This window comes from Pleurodeles waltl, chromosome 8 (assembly GCF_031143425.1).
Source record: "Pleurodeles waltl isolate 20211129_DDA chromosome 8, aPleWal1.hap1.20221129, whole genome shotgun sequence".
Taxonomy (NCBI): domain Eukaryota; kingdom Metazoa; phylum Chordata; class Amphibia; order Caudata; family Salamandridae; genus Pleurodeles; species Pleurodeles waltl.
The window spans coordinates 486,877,476-486,898,995 of record NC_090447.1 but is presented as its reverse complement, the minus strand read 5'-3'; positions in this window follow the sequence as shown (position 1 = coordinate 486,898,995).

Sequence of the window (21,520 nt, the reverse complement as noted above, 5' to 3'; positions counted from 1 at the left end):
TAGTATGGAAAAAAACATCTCAACTATTCTTCTTCTGTTTCAGTAGACTCAGGACGTAGTCTATGTAATTTTGATTCTGTACCTGTTAATGTGTTGAGAAACCATCTCACACTTGTTAAATTTACCTCCCTTTCTGAACTGTGTCCTCTCTGTTATAGTCCCTATCTTTGATTTGATTACGGAACATCTGACTAAGATATGCCATCTTTAATTGAAAACGAGCACTGTAGCTCCCACCTGGAAACATGTGTCTATGGTTCCCCTTGTAAAAGAAGGCTTCTGCAGACCCTGAAATATTTTGAATTACAAGCTTACCTCCCAGCTTCCTTTTCTGGCAAAACGTCTTTAAAATTATTTTAATAACAAAGCGAGTAGCTATCTGGAGAACAATAACCTCTTAGATGAAAAACAGCCAGGATTTAGAGCCTAGTACAGCACAGAGATCATGCTCCTGGCCATAGGATATGAATTATGACAGATCTTGGCAGGAAAAGGATCAGCATCTCTGAGTCTCCTCGACCTCCCCGCAGCTTTCAACATTGTCTCTCACACCACCATTTTACAAAGGCTGGCTGATATTGGTTTTTGCTACTCAGCATGAAAATTTATTTAATCCTTCCCATATATCAGAGTACAATACTTTTCACTGCATTATTTCAAATATAAAATGTTCCCTACATATGTGGTGTGCCCCAGAACACCTCACTCAGCCCTACACTCTTCCGTGTGTATATTGCACCAGTTTCCTCTCAGATCATTTGGTTTCAGTACAAACTGTAATGCCAATGAAACACAAACAGTTGTATTTATCTTCACTTTAGCAAGCAGCGCTCCTCTGCACATATGTTGGCAGTGGTGACTTGGATGAGAAAACATATTACTAATCGCAACTCTAATGAAACAGAGATTGTTCTTTTCAGCACACATGCCTCAATATGGTATTCAACCTGGTGGCCAACTGAACTGGGAGACACTCCCATACCCACATCTTTACTAGAAATCTTGGTGTTCTATCCTGTGTTCCACAAATTATTCAGGTAGCTGCATGGGCGTTGATTCACCAACATGCCTGGGGTAGTGGAAGTGACATCATGCACCCTTTAACCTTGATGATGTCACAGGAAGTAATGTCACATGACATTAACACTCATGGCATTACAATACTTGCACTCACTCTCACCTGACTCACTCATTTGCACTCTCTTGCTCACTTATTCTCACTCACCAATACTTTTTCACTCACTCACTTTCACACACACACTGTGCCACATACTAACATACAAGTCATACATACTCATGCTCTATCACTCATATTCTCTCTCACAGATACGCACTCACAAAACATAAACTGAAAATCATTTTAATTTACTTACCTAAGATGGCAGTGAAGATTCCATTCCAGATCCTGCTGCTCTGCCTTTTTCATTACATTAATAGTGAAAGAAAGGTTAATAATTACTATTATTGTAATAAAAATGAGCATAAAAGGATGCTGGAGCCTGACACTATAATGCAAGCCACGACTGTGTTTTTGCAAGTCATTTGAGATGTATAACATTGCTCACTCCCTTCAGGAAACAGCTCAAAACCTGGCCTTTTGACTTGATTTATGATTTTCTTCTTCTCTTTAATGTTTTGTCTTAGATACCTTAGTGACAGAATGCCCAGTTGTGCATATGAGTGCTTTATACATTCACTATTCATCTTTCAGCCAAAAACTATTGACAAATACTGGTGTAAGCAGTATTGCCACCAATATGTTTTGTTATGCATGTCCTGTCTCTCCTCTATGGTAGTGTTTTCCATGGTGTCCTGTTAAAATGTAATGAAAGAGGTAAAAAGTGGATGTGGTTACAAAACGCTTCAAGAGCGAGATATCAGTTGTTCTTCTCAAACCATATGACACAGGGATCCTTGGTATCAATATGATCTCGCCTAGATCCGGCTTTGGATTAGTCAATTTGACACTTTCTTAGCGGTGTGCTTATCAAGTCCAACTACTCCATTAACATGTTGTTTTGATGTATCTAATCGGCCTGCAATAAACAGGGACAGATTATAGTAACGTGTCAGATTTAGGCCTGACTGTGAGGTGACCTTTTAATCAATCACTGGCAAAGCCCAATAGGTCTTGGCTCTAAGAGGCTGAGCTACGATCTTGACCAATGATTTTTGACAGTTGCACACAAGGCCAGCAATCTTGCTATGAGCTTTCTATTGAAAAAGCCATTGCAAACTGACAGCCAATGCACACACATGTTGTGACACTTGGTCTCACATGCATTATGTAACGTGCATTCACATGTATCAAGAAACATGGTAGCCATTTTTAAGCCATGTCAGAATGGTAATTTATAATATAGGAACAGTGAAAGTAAGTGTGTTACAGTGCAAAATGGAAGGTGATTGGCTCAGCAGCAACTTGGAGCGTTGTGTCAAGTTGATCTGTATCTCGTGAGATAAATACCACACAGTTACTAGCCTCTGGGGAATAACATGCGGATTTGGGAGTATTTGGATGTTTTGGTCCATACCAGGAATCTCCCCTGGTAAACCTGATGACACTTGTCACAAAACTCAAAATTGTGATATGTGCAGTAACAACGATTATTGCACACATCACACTTAACCGGTTGTCTTGTAATGGAGGCCAAAACGATATTATGCATTGGAAACAACAGGTCTGCCGATAGACAGCTTTAGCTGTCCGCAGTCGAGACCTAAAATGATTAATTGATGAACTATTAATGTTAACTGGGTAGGGTTCATTCCATCTGAGTGAACAGGACTAGACATGTGTTAATGGTAATTGCTGACATTAATGCTAATATCACTAGAAATCCATATTAGGTTAGCTGTCTCACATCTGTCTTCAAAGGCCTAATTAAAGATAATGCTATTTCTTTGAGCAACCATGAAATAAATTAGATTCAGATCAGATTGTTAGTCTTGGATTTGATCTCATTAATTATTTGCTAGTTTGTTTTTAGCAGTATTAATGCATTGGCTGGTTTAACCTTTTGACAACTGTTCTGCACTTTTCGACATGGTGTCGCTTAGAAGTAAATATGCGTTGTTAATACAATATCAATATGCCATTTGTTTTTGTTTTACATCTAGCGCAATTACTGATTATTACCAGCTTTATTGCATTGCAAAATGATGCCTTTTGTGACATCATCAGTAGCAGCAAGAGTGGCTGGACTAGGTTTTATGGCACCTTAATTACCCATACTGTGCAACCATGGTCTTTTTAAATTCTTATTTCTTTAATTTTATAATTACTAACTTTTTAAAGTGGTAATCAATACTATATAGAATGTCTTGAAATTTCAGAGAAAGAGAGATAGATGAAAGGGCTTTGTTATTGTTATTTATTTATTTTGTATGTAATGTCTACGTTTCTTTAGGAATTTACTCTGGCTGTTATGTATCAGGGATGTAATGCAACAAAGTCATCCTAGGGAAAGTCATTTGCTAAGTAGGGCCAGTAATCATAACAGAAACAAAAATTGAAACACATTTATTGGTTTAAAAGCTAATGATCAGGCAAGTTTATTGTTTGCAATTTTGAAAAGAGTATTAACCATATGTATGAAAAATCTGCGAATTCGTAATAGTTCACACTTTGGCTGGGGATTTGAAAAGCGAGTGTGAAATGTACACCAGAAGAACATTTCGAACATTCAGCACATCATTTTGATTAGCACCGATGAGCGCTTTTTGGTTGCAAATTCTGCGCGCATTGCTACATATGAGCGTTCTGTTTCGCTGCTTATCTATTCAAAACAGTTACTTATTTGTTATGCTGCGACCACGAACGCTGTCAACTAGATGTAATTTTATAATGCATAAGTATACCTAAATAGCAATATCTTCCTTGACATTATCATGTGCAGCATGCAACAGGGTTTTTATTGTGAATATTAAGCATTTCATATTATCATTTAAAAAAACATTAATTGGGCAGGAGGTGCAGATTGTAGAAATCCCTCAAACCATCACTTATTTGTTTAATTTCGAATGTGCTAAACGTGTCCAGATCACTCAACAGCTAGGGCCGGCTTTTGGCATTGTCGAGCTAGGCCAAAGCCCCAGACGCCAATCTTCCAGGAGACGCCTGTGCTAAGTTCCGGCAAACAGCAGCGTTTCTCTCGCTTGCGATTGAGTTTAATTTTTTTAATCATTTTCTAACATGACTCAAGCAAGACCGTTAATGGTCACCGCACATCCTCTCTTGATCTTCCATCTTCCTCACAAACCTTGCCGCCTCACATCAACGACCACAACAAACTACTTGGCCCCAGTAATGGAGCTGAGCTGTGGGTGATACAGGTGAGTTGAGGGAGGTGTAGAGATGTTTGTGTTCAAAGGCCTGTTATTGATCTGATGGTATCAGACAGAGACTGACCTGGGAACACAAATGGGGCCTCCTGCTGCCTCATATTGAGAAGGCAGCACATTTCTTTCCACCTAAGGCGCTCCCCGAATTGGGGCTGGCTCTGTTGGCAGTGCTAGAAGAACAAACGCAGGCTCAGTAGTCGGCTTGACGAGACAGATAAAGAACGTTAGCTTTCAAATCGCTGGATCAGGAGAAAAAATACCGAGTTCAAATTTTTAAAAGGGGATGGAATCTTAAAAAAAGGGGGAAATAGTGATCTTGACAAAGACTGGTCATGAGGTAATTGTCACTTTCAAGAGATTGGTTTTCAGAACATTTTGGAACGTGGTTAAGCTACCTACCAATCGCAGAGAATGATCAAGTGAACTTCGGAGGTGGGCTCCTTCTGCTCTGATTTTCCGTTCCCCATCACAAGCATAACATAAAAGAGTATGCATATTTATAAACCAGACCTCGAATGGCAGTATTGATTAAGCAACAGATGCTTTATTGCTACCCACTCCAGTGCTACTCATTTTATCAGCCTTAGAAGAATGGTAGACTTAGTGGAGCTGCTGCGATTCAAATATTTGACTATGGACATCAGAGGCAGAACCCTGGAGTGGATGTATTAGTTTATTGAGCCACCAGGTCAGACACACCTTTGCAAGGCAATGGGTGATACTGTTGCATGGGGGGAAACCTATGCGCTCGTCAGAGTAAAGATCATATATATGGGCTCATAGTACAACATGCACAAATGAAGTAACTATGTAAAAAAGCGACCTTTGTAAATCCAGTAAAATGGTTATACCATAGATGATGAAAGGTAATAGCCAGTGTGCAGATTTTATTACAAGACCGGAGGCTCATATTATGCAGTCTTTTCTTGCTTTATTTTAACAGCAGCCAAGACGAAAAACTACATTTCCCAACAAAAAGAACTACAGAGTGACATCACAAAGGAACCACCCATTAGGACGTTGAATACCACTACTAGTATCCTGACTGCGAACAACAAGTCCTCTTTTCCTGCTGCTCGCAGTCAAGATAAGTACCATCATTCTTTTGTCCTTCATAAGTTTTTTAAATGTGTATCTCATATTAATTAGGTATTCTATTTTGCATGTGTGTTTGTAGGCTTACATCTTATACTCTTTGTTTGCCTGCGTGCACCGTTTATTTATGCTTTAGTCTTATTTTGCCAGCGTGTCTAATAACGGTTGTTTTTCACCGTTATAGATGCGCGCATGCATGTGCGCAGCCGGCGTGTCATTCGTCTCCCTTTTGACAGCCGGCTGCATTCCTCAGATTCTTCCAGCTTGCGTCTTTCTCTAGACGTGTTTATTTGTTTATTTAGGGCTCGCCTTCTATCGCGAAGCCCTTTCTATTTACAGCTGCATATTTTTTCCTCTTACTTTTACGGGCGCGCTTAACACGAAGCCCTTTTGCCCTTATATAACTCCCTTGGGAAGGGCTCCTCGTTAGATTCCGCCTCTGGCAGTGTTTTGTTTACTCTACCTTGATTTTTTCTGCAACCACCACTCCTTTAGCCACGTTTTTTCCCTCACAGTTTCTAGTTATATTTCATGATTTTTGTACTTTCAGTTTAACCTCTTTTTAATAACATATATATTTAAGTGCTCTCTTCATTATGACTGAAGAAGAAGACTCCCAATTTTTTCAAGAATCTTTGAAGTCCTTTATTAAAGATTCTGTCCAACAGGCAGTTTGAGTTTCTATGCTGGATATATCAAAGAATTTGGAAGCCTCTCTTTCCAAGATTATTTCTGCTTCTGATATGTCTTCTACGAAAGGCAAGAAACGTGCGGCTACCCTTCCGGGGCCCTCAAAAGATGTTTCTGCTGGTCCTTCCACCCGAGAGGTATCCAAATCGGGAACCCCTTTTTCTCCGCTCCATATTACCCATGTAAGAGACACTGATGATGATGATGACTCTCCCAGTCATACAGATGATATGGACGGATCTTCGGATCCTTTTTGTTATGGGCCTCCGGAGAAAAGGCGCAGAATTTCTCCTAGTGACGGTGGTGACGCTCACCCGGTGTCTCAAATTTTGGTGGACCATTCTGGTGAACCCTTGTTCGATCCTTCCTTAATGGTTCATCCAAACTCAAAAGAATGGTATCCTGCTGACCATGTGGCAGACTATGTTTCCTTTTTCTTACGCCATTCTTTAGACAAAGTTACCAACTTAAATCCGAATGTCCCCGTCCCTCTTTACCTGATAATATCACTGCTACCCCGACGATTGACCCTAACATGCTCATGTTTTTCACTAAATTTGGTAAAGATCCTAAAAAAGGTGTTGATAGAGCCTGGTCAGGCTGCCAGGATAATCTTCTGGATTTGGTGGGTCCTCTCACCAGGATTTTTGATATGGCGGAGGAAGCCAAAATGGAAAACACTCCAATTGATCCTGTGGTCCTCTCTAACTGGGCGCAACGCGCTATCTGTATGCTGGGCAATGCCAATACCCAATTGTCCATTGAAAGAAGGAAAAGTCTCCTGCTCAAGATTGACCCTAAACTGACTTCCTTGGCCTCTAAAGATGTGGGTCCTTCAGCTAAAGGCCTATTATTTGGAGACTCCTTTATCAAGGAGCTGGGCAAGTATGTCTCCACCTTCGCCTCCCTGGACAAAGCTCAGCTTTCAATTAATTTTTTTTTTTCATCTCAGGTTTTTGCCTCAAAAAAGAGTTAAGTGCTAAAACGCGAATATTAAGAAGAAAGCTGACTCGAAGAATTGAGGCTTGAACCAGTTCATAATATTTGGTTCTGCCATACATTATTTGTATACATCTGGACTCCATGAAACACAACCCATAAAGATGGTGGATGTTAAGGAAAGTAACTCTATATAGATTAATGTGGATGTTGTGTATTGGCCCTTTTTGAGGTTTGAATGAAATACTTTGGGAAGCATAAAATTCAGTCCTGAAGAAGGTGGGGAGAAAAGTTTGGAAGCCCACCGAAACGCGTCAACGCTTTACTCTTACTGGACCCAAAGAAGGAGGACTCTATCGAATAAAGAATATTGATATTATCGATAGGTCGACCCCTATCAATATTGGGACAGTGCTATTTTATAGACGATTTTATATGTCTTTTGTCTGTTTCCCCTTCATGTGATAGCAATTTATGTTAATTTTACAATTTTGATGTTTTAATACTTATATGTTTGTTTTGTCATTGTATGTTCTGAGAATTTGCTTGGAATTCTATTAAATATTTAATTTTGATTTGTTGGATTTTCCTAGTTGAATAATAGAGAGATTCATTGTTGGTGTGAGTGAGGTGAGATTGGATTAGTTTACCCGGTGGGGATTTTTCTATATACTTATTCCTCCAGTAGGAGGCAGACTAGCTCTTTTTCTAGACTCATGGCTGTTTCTCACATCAGATCCCTGGATAATTCAATCCATTCAAGGTTACCTTATAGAGTTTTATCAACCCCCAACTCAGTCCCTTTCTCCTCTTCCCCTGGTGTTTTCTCAAGAACAAAATCAACTTCTCCACAACGAAATTCAGTCTCTCCTGGCCAAACAGGCCATAGAGCCAGTTCTATTTGACACTTCAGGTTTTCTCAGTTCCATTTTCCTGGTCCAAAAGAAAAATCTGAAGTTTCGACTAGTTCTGAACCTAAAAAAGTTCAACAATTTTGTAGTTTACCGGCACTTCAAGATGGAGACTATCCTCCATCTCAGGGATATATTGCTTCAAGACGACTGGTTGGTCAGACTGGACCTTCAAGATGCTTACCTCACGGTTCCAATTCACCCATCACACAGAAAATGTCTTCAATTTCAATGGCAAAACTCTTTCTACCAAATTCAAAGTCCTTCCTTTCGGGCTCTCTTCGGCCCCTTGGTGTTTCACCAAGATTCTAAAACCTGTTGCGGCCTTTCTCCGCTCCAACGGTGTTCGTCTGATTCTTTATCTGGACGATTTTCTCTTGATGGCACAAGACAAACGCCTTCTCCTAGTCCACCTTCAGTTTTGTCAAGACCTTCTTCTCAAATTGGGTTTCCTCATCAATTTTCAGAAGTCAGCTGTGGTTCCAACTCAAAAATTGGAATTTCTTGGTTTTCTCATAGACACTACTCATTCAATTCTTCAACTTCCCCAGCACAAGGTCTCCTTAATCAAAAAAGAAAATCGTCAATCACTGTCCCTTCCTCACATCTCCCTCAGGACTCTGGCTCGTTTAGTGGGACTCCCCGCCTCCTCTATCCAAGCCATTTTCCCGGGTCCGTTACATTATCGCGCCCTTCAACAGTTGAAGATTCGCCATCTTCACAAGGGCCTGGCCTATTCCGATCCTTTGGTTCTGGACTCCGAGTCCAAGGAAGAGCTTCTATGGTGGCTGACTCACCTAGACGCCTGGAACGGAAGAACTATCTTCTCTGCCGCCCCAGATCTTGTATTAGAGTCCGATGCACGTCAGACCGGTTGGGGCGCAAGATGTGGCCAGTTCTCGACTGGAGGCACATGGGCCCTCATTCTGACCTTGGCGGTCTTTTCGCGAGACCGCCGAGTTACCGCCGCGGTGAAGACCGCCGACCGCGGCGGTATGCCGCTGTGCGCATTCCGACCGCTGGGAGCGTTCCGCCGGGAAACCGCCAGCAGCCACACTGGCGGTCGGCGGAAAAGTGGAGACTGGTCAACCTCCACCGCCACGCCAGCAGAACACCGCCCACAGAATTACGACCCACATATCTGTGTGGCGGTCTTCTGTTGGCGGTGTTCTGTTGGCGGTCACCTCCCCATGGCTCCCGTCGCCTCCCGGAGGACCAACGCACAAGGTAAGTTGACCGTCCGTGAGGGGAGGGGGAGGGGGGGTGTTGTGTGATGTGGGCGTGCATGGGGGTGTGCGTGTGAGTGTGTAGAGGGGGTGTGTGAGTGCGTGTATGCGGGCGGGGGGTGCTGCTGTGTCTATGGGTAATGTGTGCTGTTCGGCAGGTGCGCATGTCTGCATGTATGTGTGCGGGTATGTGTCCCCGTTGTGTATGTGTGTGTAGGGGGTGTGTATATGTCCATGTTGGGGGTGTGTGCATGTCGGGGTGCATGTATGTGCATGTCGGGGTGGGGGTGGGGAGGGGGTTCGTACCACCTCTGGGGGTGGCAGGGGGGTGGAGGGTGTGGGGGGAGGACTCGGGTGGGTAGTGGGGGGTGGGGGAGACCCCTATCAGTGCCAGGGAAGGAATTCCCTGGCCCCGATAGTGCTTACCGCCATGGTTCGCATGGCGGTTCCCGACCGCAAGAAACCGCGGCGGTAGGCAGGGTCATGATACCGTTGGCGGTCTTGGGACGACCGCCGGGCCGGAGTGCGCAAACTCCAGCCCGGCGGTCATGACCGCCGTGGCGGTCGGAGTGGGGAAGTGGCGGGCGATCGCGGTGGTGACCGCCGCGGTCAGAATGCCATCTTTCTGACCGCCGGTCTGTTCGCGGTCCGACCGCCGCCTCTCCGCCGACCGCCAGGGTCAGAATGAGGGCCATGGTCTCTGAAGGAGTCATTCTTGCACATAAACAGTTTAGAGATGCTTGCAGGTTCCTTTGCCATCCGCTCCTTTACAAAGGACAAAGTAAGCTGCCCCATTCTTCTCAGAATGGACAACCTAACCGCCGTCAGATATATCAACCATCTAGGGGGCACCAGGTCCAAGATCCTGTCACCCTGGCAAAGCATCTTTGGGAATATTGTCTCCCTCGACAAATCTCGGTCGCAGCGGTTTACCTGCCAGGCAATCTGAATACAGTTGCGGATTGGTATTCCAGTCATCTTCACGACTCCAGCGACTGGCAGTTGCACCCTTCAATATTCAATCATCTTACTTCCCTCTTTGGCGTAATGTCCATAGACCTTTTTGCCTCTCGCCTCAATTCTCAACTTCCTTCCTTTTTCAGTTGGAGGCCGGACCCGCAGGCTCTCACAACAGATGCTTTCCTTCAGATTTGGCCATCGTCTTTCTTCTTTACACTTTTCCTCCCTTCCTTCTCATTCCTCGAGTCCTTGCACAAGTGCGCAGACACCAATCCATTCTGGTTTTAATAACCCCATTTTGGCAGGCTCAGCCTTGGTATCCAACTTTATTGGAACTAACAACCGACCGACCTGTGTGGCTTCCTCACTTTCCCGACCTCCTCTTAGATCCCCAAGGTCGGCAACATCACTTGGTTCTCAACAATTCCTTGTTTCTCATTGCTTGGAAGATTTCGGGTCGTCCTGGAGAACCCCAGGAATTTCGGAGGACTCATCCAACAGGCCAGGGCCCCTGGTACCTCAAAGGCTTACAAATCCGCATGGGCCATTTGGTGCAGCTGGTGTTTGGACAGGAATACAGATCCCTTTTCAGCTGATGTAGTATTGGTTGTGAATTTCCTTGCTTCTTTAGACTCCCAGGGTAAGGCCTATCACACTATCAACACTTACAAGTCTGCCATTTCTGCTGAGCATCATAGAGTCAACGGCAGACCGATTGGTGAACATCCTCTCCTCTGTCAGTTTTGAAAGGGAGTAAGATGTGTTTTCCCTCCAACTCCTAAATATAATACTATGTGGGATGTCAATCTAGTGTTAAAATTTATTACAGTTTGGCCGGATAATGAATTCCTTTCTCTTAAGCAACTTTCCGCAAAATTGACTATGCTTTTGTGTCTAATTTCACTTAAACGTGTTTCAGATGTTAAAGCCCTGGATGTCACCTCTTTTTTCTTCTCTCCTCTTGGTGTTTCTTTTCAAGTCAGAAGACGTACTAAAACTAATTTAGCATCGGTTAACTATCCATTTTTTCTCTCTCAACCCAAATTGTGTGTTGGTAATTGTCTTAAAGCTTTTGTGACTCGTACTGCAGATTTGAGGTCAGCCTCTGCCTCCCAATTGCTTATTTCCTTCCAGAAACCCCAGAAACCTGTCTCTGCACCAACCCTAGCTCGTTGGGTCAAATGGATCATGTCTCTAGCTGGGATTGATATAAATTCTTTTGAAGCCCATTCTGCCAGAGGGGCTATGGCTTCTCTGGCTTTTTGGGCGGGATCCTCTTTACAGGATATCCTCAAATCTGCAGACTGGTCTAATGAAAGTACCTTTAGAACCTTTTACTGTAAACCAATTTCTCATGTTTCGGATTCTGTTATTGCTATGCTTTCAACATGTATAAGATGAGCCTCAGGTCTTGTAATAAAATTGAAATTTTCCTACCCTTGGTGTCTGAAAGGCTAGATTTTATTAAAGACACGGAGGCGAGTATTATCCCACCACTAGTTTAACCCTCCCTTTTCCTTTATTTCAGTTCCAACTCCTTCTTCCAACATTGGCTCTTCATAATCTACATGACAAACTGCCTCCGACACTGGACTCTGTCATCAGTGGATATCCATCCAAGATTCCTCTCTGCACTCGCCATCTTCAGGATTGCCTTACATTGATTTCTGTTTTTTATGTCATCTTGTCGTTTACTTCTCCTCTTTAGTTTTTCGCATCAAGAAAAGAGGACTTGTTGTTCGCAGTCAGGATACTAGTAGTGGTATTCGACGTCCTATTGGGTGGTTCCTTTGTGATGTCACTCTGTAGTTCTTTTTGTTGGGAAATGTAGTTTTTCTTCTTGGCTGCTGTTAAAATAAAGCAAGAAAAGACTGCATAATACTCGCCTCCGTGTCTTTAATAAAATCTAGCCTTTCATACACCAAGGCTAGGAAAATCTCAATGTATGCTATACATAGGCATTTATATAATTGTGTTCCTTCGTTTGAATGGTTTTGAACCCATCCACATGAAGACATTTGTTTACTCAGTTTATGTTACATTTATCATGGTAACTAAATTCCTAAACAAGACTCAGACTGCACATCCACTGGTAGGTGAGATACATTGTATGTCCCCTGGGGAGTGAGGAACTGCTTTATGAATTTATCAACAGGAGGTCCCCTGACCCTGCGAGGTCTTCATAGGATTTGCACCAGGGAGCTCACTTTCCGGGTACACCCTTACAAGTATAGGTGAAACCTGCTCTCCCTAATCATAACAAATATTATATGACATGAAACACAGCAGGGCTGTGGTTACATTAAAGGTTAATATGACCACCTAACTATCAACAACATACAATGAAGTGTACCTAGTTCTTAAACTGTTCCACAATATTATTGTAATGAAGCAGCAAAGGGTATCTAATGAAGTCAAGGGCCTGGAAAAACAATATTGAATATCCTTTCCACCCCATAGACGTGCCACACACTTAATTTGTATGGGTCTGGCATCAGTAGTCCCAGTCGCACAGCAACAGTGATGCGGCCTTGCCCTTATTTCTTTTAATGTGTAGGGGCAGGCTTTAATCTTTAAGTGGAGGTCTTAAGGGCCTATGATGGGCTTTATTAAGAAACATCACTCCAGATTAACTCTTTTTTCATACAACACAGCACAGCAACCACATTTGCTGAGATGCTTTACACAAGGGGGAAAGGAGCAGAGAGCCAAATGTACTAAGAATGGCCTGCTGCTGTCATAACCTGTGCCCTGCATGACTCACCGCCTTGCACTATGGTGCAGAGGTGAGCGTGCACTGTCTAGAATAGGGTTTGTACTGGAAGTATATAATTCAGGAAAAATTACTATGGCTAGGAAAACTCAAAAGAATCCTACACATGTAATGTGTGCTGTGCAATGTAGCACACATGTAATGTGTGTTTTAATAGAAATAAACACATTTCTCCTTGCTAATACTTGCCTCAAGGAGGCATTCGTTCTTTTGAAGCAAAGTGCAAAATCTATTAGTAGATTATGCTTTGTAAAAAAAACGTATCGGTATGGACTCTGATCGGCATCAATAACACTCCCTAGCATCAAAGTGATGCAAAACACCACCAAGTTGGCTTTGCACCTTTCCAGTGCAAAACATCAATATTTTTGGACACACAATCTTCTTCCTCAATGCAAAGAGCATGTATGGTCTCCATTTTATACAGATATTTAGAGCATTTTTGGTCCGCTGTGGATGTGGGCCACCCAAGGCCCCCACCACAATGGCTGATATTCTCTGTTCCGCAAACAAATAGCAATGCCATTGTCACAAGCTTTGCATTTGGCTATATCTTTCATGAATGCTTTAACCAACTTACACAGCAATTGTATTTTTCGCAATAATCAACGTGTGTTTGACACACAGAAACACGTGTTTGTTGGGTTTCTTTAGGGATGTTTGTAGCTGAAAGGTTTTTTGTGCGACCTCTATGAAGACCTATGAAAACATGCAAAAATTTGCTATAATTGAAAAGTTGTTTTACTTTGCCTCATTCCCATGAAAATCATTGCTTTTTCAGCTGTCTTTATCACGTATATCCATACTTAACACTAATAAAATTGTTCTGCATAGTACAGATTTTAGAAAAAGCAAGTTACTGTTTTTCTCCTGTCCAATACTAATGTGCATTGACAAACTTGGAAAATTGTAAACTCGCATGGAACAATTCTGCCTGTAATTGCCATTTTGCTGAGAAAAAAATCCGAAAAAGTTAAACTAGCAGATAAAAACTACCCAATGTGGTCTAAACCAGGGGCTTGCAAAATCTCAAAATTTGTGACATTTTGTGAAATGTCATGAAATGTTGGCGTTTCTTTCAAGATGTACCACATCCACTAGTTGGGCACATCACCCTGTGCTCAACCTGGTCAAATCTCTCAGTGGGTAGCCATTGACCATGTGCAGCTAGGGATGGGTACAGGACCAGTAGCCACACCTTGAACCTTTTTTTATCTTTTTCAGGGATCCGTTGACCCTGCAATGGGGTTTGCAAATTCCTGCAGACTCATGGGCTCTTGTTGGACCTATCACGAGGTTTGCATATGTTGATGTAGGTCTGGATCTGCAAATCCAGTGCAATTTTCAACAAGGGTACAGAACAACTTGTCACAGGTTTGCTGACTCTTGACTAGGTTTTGTAGATCTTGGGCCTGCACTGGGATCTGAGAACACACCACTGGGGTCTGTGAACCCAGCCACGTGGTCCATGAACCCTGCAGTGAAAATTACTTTTTTTTTAAATGCGTGGGACCCTGCAGCTAAGCCAGAGGATCAGGGTATATCCCACCTGTCCCCTTATGAGACCTTCATTTTAAGTTTCTAGGATACAGGGACAGAGTCCCCAACTCTTCAAATGACACTTGCCACATTATTATCTCCTGTCGTGGATAGCTAATCAGAGAGCTTCAGGACTGTAAACCAGCATTTTTGTCTACTGACCTGAAAATGATGGGGGTGGGGGGAAGCATGTTCATTCAATCACATTTGATCATTTTTAAACTTTCTGTAGGTGATTTACAAACCTGAGTTTGTGGACCTCAGCAGAAAAACAAACCAGATATCACCAATGTCTTAACCCATTCAAGCTCACCCAAAACGTTTTTAAAATGCTAATTTCTTAAAAACTCAGTGATGTTATCAATGATGTCATAGAGCATGGCATGGGTGTTGTAGTATGTGAGGTCATAAGCAGTGCATGGCAAGAGAGCAAGGTAAATTGACTTCAGTTAACTCTAACTAGTAAATTTCAGCGTTGATTTACCTTTTAACTTTTACATTTTAACTGACACCTGACATTTTCATCTAACAATATTATTAAGCTAATCTTTGTTTTTTTCAGTACATTTCTAAGATTTTTAATATAAAGTAACATAATATCATATTATAATACAGAAAACCTACTGCCTTTGTCAAAGGATCAGAAAATAAGTATATAAAAGGTAGGCCTATAGGGTTTCTTAGTGGGTCAGCAAATTAACATATACATTAAGCTGTCCTATTGGTATTGTCCAAAAGTCACCACAATAATTTATCAATAACCATTATCTTATGCATTCCTTATTAATGCACACATGGCAATGCCCAAACAAATTAATAATCCCCAAAATATTTTAAGTAAACATTTTTAATCAAAAGAATCATAAAAATGTGCTTGAATATTGCTTTGCCACTCTTCATGCCACATAATGGAGCCATGGAATGACTAGACAGCTCTCAATCTGGCTTTCACACCAACCACAGCACAGAAACAGCCCTCGATTTGGCCACCGATAACATCAGAAGCATCCTCGACTAAGGAGAAATGGCCACACTCATACTCCTCAATAAGGCCTCCCACAAGTCACTCATCAGAAAGCGTCAACCCTTGGATATCTCAGTGAGCTAGACTTCCCCCCTACACCTCAGAACCCAATAATTAACCTGCAGAGTCCCGGAAGGATCATTGCTCAGTCCAACACTCTTCAACATCTACATGACACCACTCCTGCATATCGTCTGAGCCCATTGCATCAACATAGTACTCTACATTGATGACACAAAGCTCATCCTCTCCCTCACTGACTCAACCAGCACCACCAAAGCAAACTTTACCAATTGCATGAGCAACATTGTTGCTTGGATGAAAAACAACTGCCTCTAGCTTTACCGCAAACAAAACTGATGCCCTTATCTTCTGCAACAACCACTCCTTGGATGACTCCTGGAGGTCCTCCAAACGTGGCCTCAGCCCACCCCTATGGACAATGCCAAGAACCTCAGGATCATCCTGGACACCAACCTCTCCATGAGTAGACAGATCAGAGCTGTCGCCTCATCATGCTTCACCATCCTGTAAATGCCACACAAGACTTTCATGTGTATTGCACATAACACCAGATGAACAATCACCCAGGCTCTTATTACAAGTAGATTTGACTATAGAAATGCCTTCTACTTCAGAATCCCAGCTCATGTTCTATACCGACTCCAAGTGACCCACAAGGTTACTGCCAGACTCATCTTGAACATCCCACAAAATAACTACTTGCCTCCACACCTCAACAATCTCCACTGGCTCCCAGCCCGGAAAATATGTCAGTTCAAGCTACTCACTCACACTTACAAAGTTCTCCAAAACACCAGCCCAGTGTTCCCCAACCACTGCCTCAAATTCTACCAACACAACAGACACCTTCAATCTGTGTCCCAGGCAAGAGCACACCTCCCTTGCATTAAGAGGGCCAGAAGCAGAGGACTTTCCTTCTCATACCTCCAAATCATGACCTGGAACAACCTCCTGCAACACATCAGAACCTCCCCTTCCCGCATGGACTTTCAAAAGAAGCTCATGACATGGCTCTTCCGGACAAAACAGACATGATCGCCTCCACCCCCTTTAAGCCTACCCTACTCAGCGCCTGTATACCCTCATGGGTGAGTAGCTATGCTCTGCAAATCCACATAACCTAACGTAACAGTGGTTTGAAAGAAATAGACAGCACTCCCGGGGTCATGTATTCAATGACTCAGGAGACTTACTGTAAGTTGCCTTAAAATGTTTCTGGGGAGCTGCTATGTTCCCTGCAGCCCCTTTACCCACACCATTCAAATAAATCATTTGTGGTCCACTGCCCCTCCCTAGGCACCACAACAAATAAAAATGTAAAACTTAAGTCCTTGCAGGGTGTTATGGGACGCTGTTCTCTAGAGCTATGATTTTTCATTGGTGGCTATGCCATTCTTCTCCCTTATGCTGCCTTGCAAACCTGTATATATTTTTTAATGTTTTCATGTCTATCTCCTGCAGCTCCTCCAGCTCCCCTGCCACCACCTTTCTTGGTGTGCTGGTGCGGAAGGTGGCTAAACTTTTTATAATATATATTTTTTAATGGTTGGTGCCCTGGTCCCACCCAGGGCACCCACAAAATTACCTCTGGTTGTGGGCTGCTGGGGGAGGCCAATTATAACTGTGGCCCACCAGCTCCCCAGCAAGCAATCATGCTGGTTACTGGCAGGAGCTGGCATCACTTGCTTGTGCTCCCGCCTGGCGGGAGCAGCTTGTCACTCTGTTCGTGCAGGGAGGGGGCAATCCTGTGATGCTTAGTTGCTTCACAGCCAGCTAACATCATACACCATGTATTAATGGAATGTTCCCCAAAATTACATAAATTTGTGCCACTGCCTCTGCATGGATATTGCAATTGAGAAGACGAGCATAATGCAGATAGGCTTTTTTTTTGTTGTGTTGCGGTTCTTTTTGTTTGTGTGTCATTTATGTGGCCTGCTGACATTCATATTAATGTCAGGTAGGTTCTATTCACTGACCATGAAAATCCCAGTTTGATAAAGGTAAGAGAGGTCATTCACGAAGGTCTCAACAGTTTCAGTCTACAGAACAAACCCTTCATGTCCTGAATCATGAACTGTTTTTCGTCTGCAGCTCTCACCCTGATCCGGGCTGTATCCCCCCCAATCCAGGTCCCTGAGAGTCCTACTCCACTTGCCATCCAGCATTACTTACAGGCCTGTTCTGCATACTTCAAAGGGCAACACTTCTCTTATCCAACACCCTCCTCTGTCCATAGGACTTTATCTCCCATATAGTCAATTCCTTCATACACTTTTCAGTCACACTTCTGTCACTGGCCCACATCACAGACTTTCTCAACTACTCAAGCATTTGTTTCAGAGTGAAGTAAAAGCTGCAGCACTATTAGTTATATTAGATAGTGAGGAGTTCTTTGAGTGTAACTATGGAACCTAGGACCATTTTGGAGAACAGTAGTAAATAGATTATATTGTTCTAGAAGACAATAGCTTGGAATATTTGATACCAGAATTTAAGGATCTTTAAACAGATTATTACGTCATCACAATTTTGCAGTACAAGGGCTTCCATGGTTATCTAACAGTATCCGAGATAAAATCTAAAAAAATGTGACAAAATAATTCAACAATCGTTCATGTATGTTTTTAAGCAACATTAGGGCTCCACAGCATAGAGTGCCCCCAATACAGGTGCGGGCCAGATCGGACCGGTTTCCGCTGGTGGCCCAACTGTGGCCGCCGTGCAAATTTTTTAAAAATCACGCTCACCCGAGGGGTGAACCGATTGGATAAAGGGGGTGTGGTGGGGGCTCCCAGGTGATCAGCAGGGGCAGCCTGAATTTATTTAAAAGGGGAATTCAAGTCCCTCGAGGGTCAGGTTGTTTTTCTTGATCCTGGGCTGCCCCTGACGATCAACACACACCTCCAGAGGACTGGAGGAATTTGTTGCCCAGTATCATCCCCATCGGATGCAAGGGGGGATCCCTTGCTTAGGGTTGGCTCTGGCATGGTTGGATTGGGGGTCAGTTTTCATGCTGGCCCCCACCCCCTCTATCTTGAGGGGGCAGGTGAGTCTCGCCTTGTGAAGCGTAATTGGTTTTTGGGGGGAACATGGCCCCCAGTTTACAGACGATGCCACAGGTGCCTGGTGGGTGGACAACCATGACTCCTTTTTAAAGAACCTAAACTATTTTAAATGCATATTGTAAATAAATATGGAAATGTAAGGATGAAAAGAAATACTGTAAATATGATGATGTTTTTTATGTCGTGTTTACGTGGTTGTGAATAAATACGGCCTGAGAATTGTTAAGTACGCTCCTCCAAGCAGCGGATCATAGAGGGAAACCAGTGTGAACTATTTGGGCTATTTGGTTGTAGGTATCGATGCGGTCCCCCACCTCTTGCCAGGACTGCTTTTGTTTTCCGAATCTGGCCGTGATAGTAGTCTTTTGATAGGTATTCTCCAACCTATTGATCCACTTTGTGTCTTTCTGTTCCTATGCAATTAGACCTTTCCTAATTCTCTCCGCTCGACTGGACTGTCCCAAATCTCATTAGTGCTATAACAGCTTGTTATTGCTTTTTTCACTCTATAATGCACACCGAATTATGCAGCTGTAAGCAATGCAGAAAGTGCGGGAAGACCACCAACATTTTGCATTTTCAAAACGCGGATATAGGAAGGTCATACATTTAATGGAAAAAACATGGCAAGCAGAATCTTCACATTGCAGGGGCTCCACATACGCATGGTTAAGAAACACAGTTACATGACAACAAGGTGTTGAAAAACACTGTACAATTCTATGAAATAACAAACTCGTGTGTTTTACTCATATACCTGAGAGATTTGAAATTCTGTTAAACAGTCATAATCCCTCCATTGGCAGCCATAGTTCATGCATTGTCAGATTTATGCCTGGTTTTAAGACAGAAGCCTTTCGTGTGTAGCAATAAACTGCACTGGAAATGGCCCTCTAATATACAATAAGTCGCAGAATCAGTAGGAGAATAACTATGTCGCCTATTAGGCCCACTAAGACATTCAGAGTCTGATTCATAAAATGAGAAATCCAGAATGATATTCCCTGCTGTTGGTAAAGATTTATGGTTTTTTAAAGCTTGTAAAACGTCCTGAAGTACACTAGAAAACCTGTGCTTATTGCAGGTTTTCAAGATTAAGCCAGGAAAATGTCTCGGGATTGTTGTTTATACCTGTATGATCACTTTACAACTGAAGTTATTACATATACTTTAGAATTCGCTTTTGTGCGAAGGGAATTATTTTTCTTTGCTTCTTTTTTTCAAAGGGAACATACTTTTTTGTGGAATATCCCTTTCTCTACTCCCCATCATCAATATCACGAGTGTTCCTTTCCATGTTAGACCCTGGAAAAGAGTAGACCTTGACTTTTGCCATGTGAAAACTTCTGACCATTGCACCAAGTAAATTGATCAGGGAGTAGTTTGAGAATACCAACAAACTCTTGGATTTATGGGTGTTCAAAATCTAGCCCTGGAACAGCCAATTTCTATCACTTGAGTAGCATTTACTCACATGATATATTACATCATCATTGGGTAAAATTACTCATTACTAGAACTTACGAAGACCATTCACGAATAACTGTAATGAGTAAATCCAATAATGGAATGTGTAAATTAGAATTAATTAATGAATGGCTCAAGCCCATGTGTCAGGTTCTGAAAGCATTGTTCAATATACCCATCAAATAATTGCATCTATTCTGCCACAGTATGCATGCCTTGACATCACACATGTCAGCATCAAAAACCCAATCTGCTATTACTTCAAGACTAAGGAACCCCAATATTGGGTTTCTGGGTACCTCATTGTTCTCCCTAATCTCTGCCTTCTGGGCAAAAGACACTCCTTGTGCCCCAGATAGATGCCTTTGACTCAACAATCTGGATTCTGACTGGCTATGCTATTACCTTGACTGACACCTTTAGAGTTGGTCTTGCTCCTCGATGCATTGAAGGTCTTAAAGAAGTTCCCAATTTTTAGTTTTCAACATTAGATTTTGTGTTTTTTTATTGGTATCACTCCTCAATCCAGCCGGTTTCTGCCAGACGGCAAGTACGTTACTGAGCCCCTAGTCATGACTGCATTAATGAGTTGACTGAGATGGGTCGACTAGGAAGTTCCTACTTGTTTTGACTGGGGTTCTAAATTAGTGCCACACCACTGTCAGACCAACAAGCAGTTCTCACATTGAATGATTTTATAGGATGCGAGTGGGGAAGTTAGCGCTGGCCTGCACACTCTGGTTAAAAAAGCCAATGACAGGCAAGCCAGTAGTTATCTCAGCATGGGTATGTCCTGGGGCCTTGGAACAATCTTAGATGCCACTGTTGCCACTCTAGCAATTACTCTTTTTCCTGGTTAGCAGTACCATAGTTGAAAAAAAAGGTCTGCATGTCTGCCACAATCATTCATGCTGTTTGACACCAATAGCGCTTTCACACAAAAAATAGCATTACAGGGCCTCTGTAGGTGCAGTGCAGTCATAAATGCAAGCACCTGAACTAACTCCAGGACCTGTGAAATAAGTTGCATGCCTAAAAACTTGCAGTTTGCTCCATCCAATGTAGTGAACCTAGGCAACATGGGACACGAGACACATTTCTGCCAAATGGGGTTTCAGTAGTCTACTAGTAACAAACTACAAATGTTGTTCACAAAACTGCATGCAGAGGTATCTATACAGTGGCTCTCCACTCGGCTACAGAGATCTCCTCACACATAGGTTTTTGTAGTAAACGTGAGAGTAACAGGTGAGTGGATTTAAATGAGAACTATGTATGACTAAAGGAGAGAAATTTTGAGAGAAGTAAGTAAGAAAGGGTTAAGGGCAGGATAGAGAGAAGTTTAGGGAGGACATGCACCTGCCCACAAAGGCATAAGGGCCATATGTACGAACACTTTTTCCCATAGACACAGAATGGGTAAAAACCTTTGCTACATTTGGCCCTAACTGCCTTCCTAG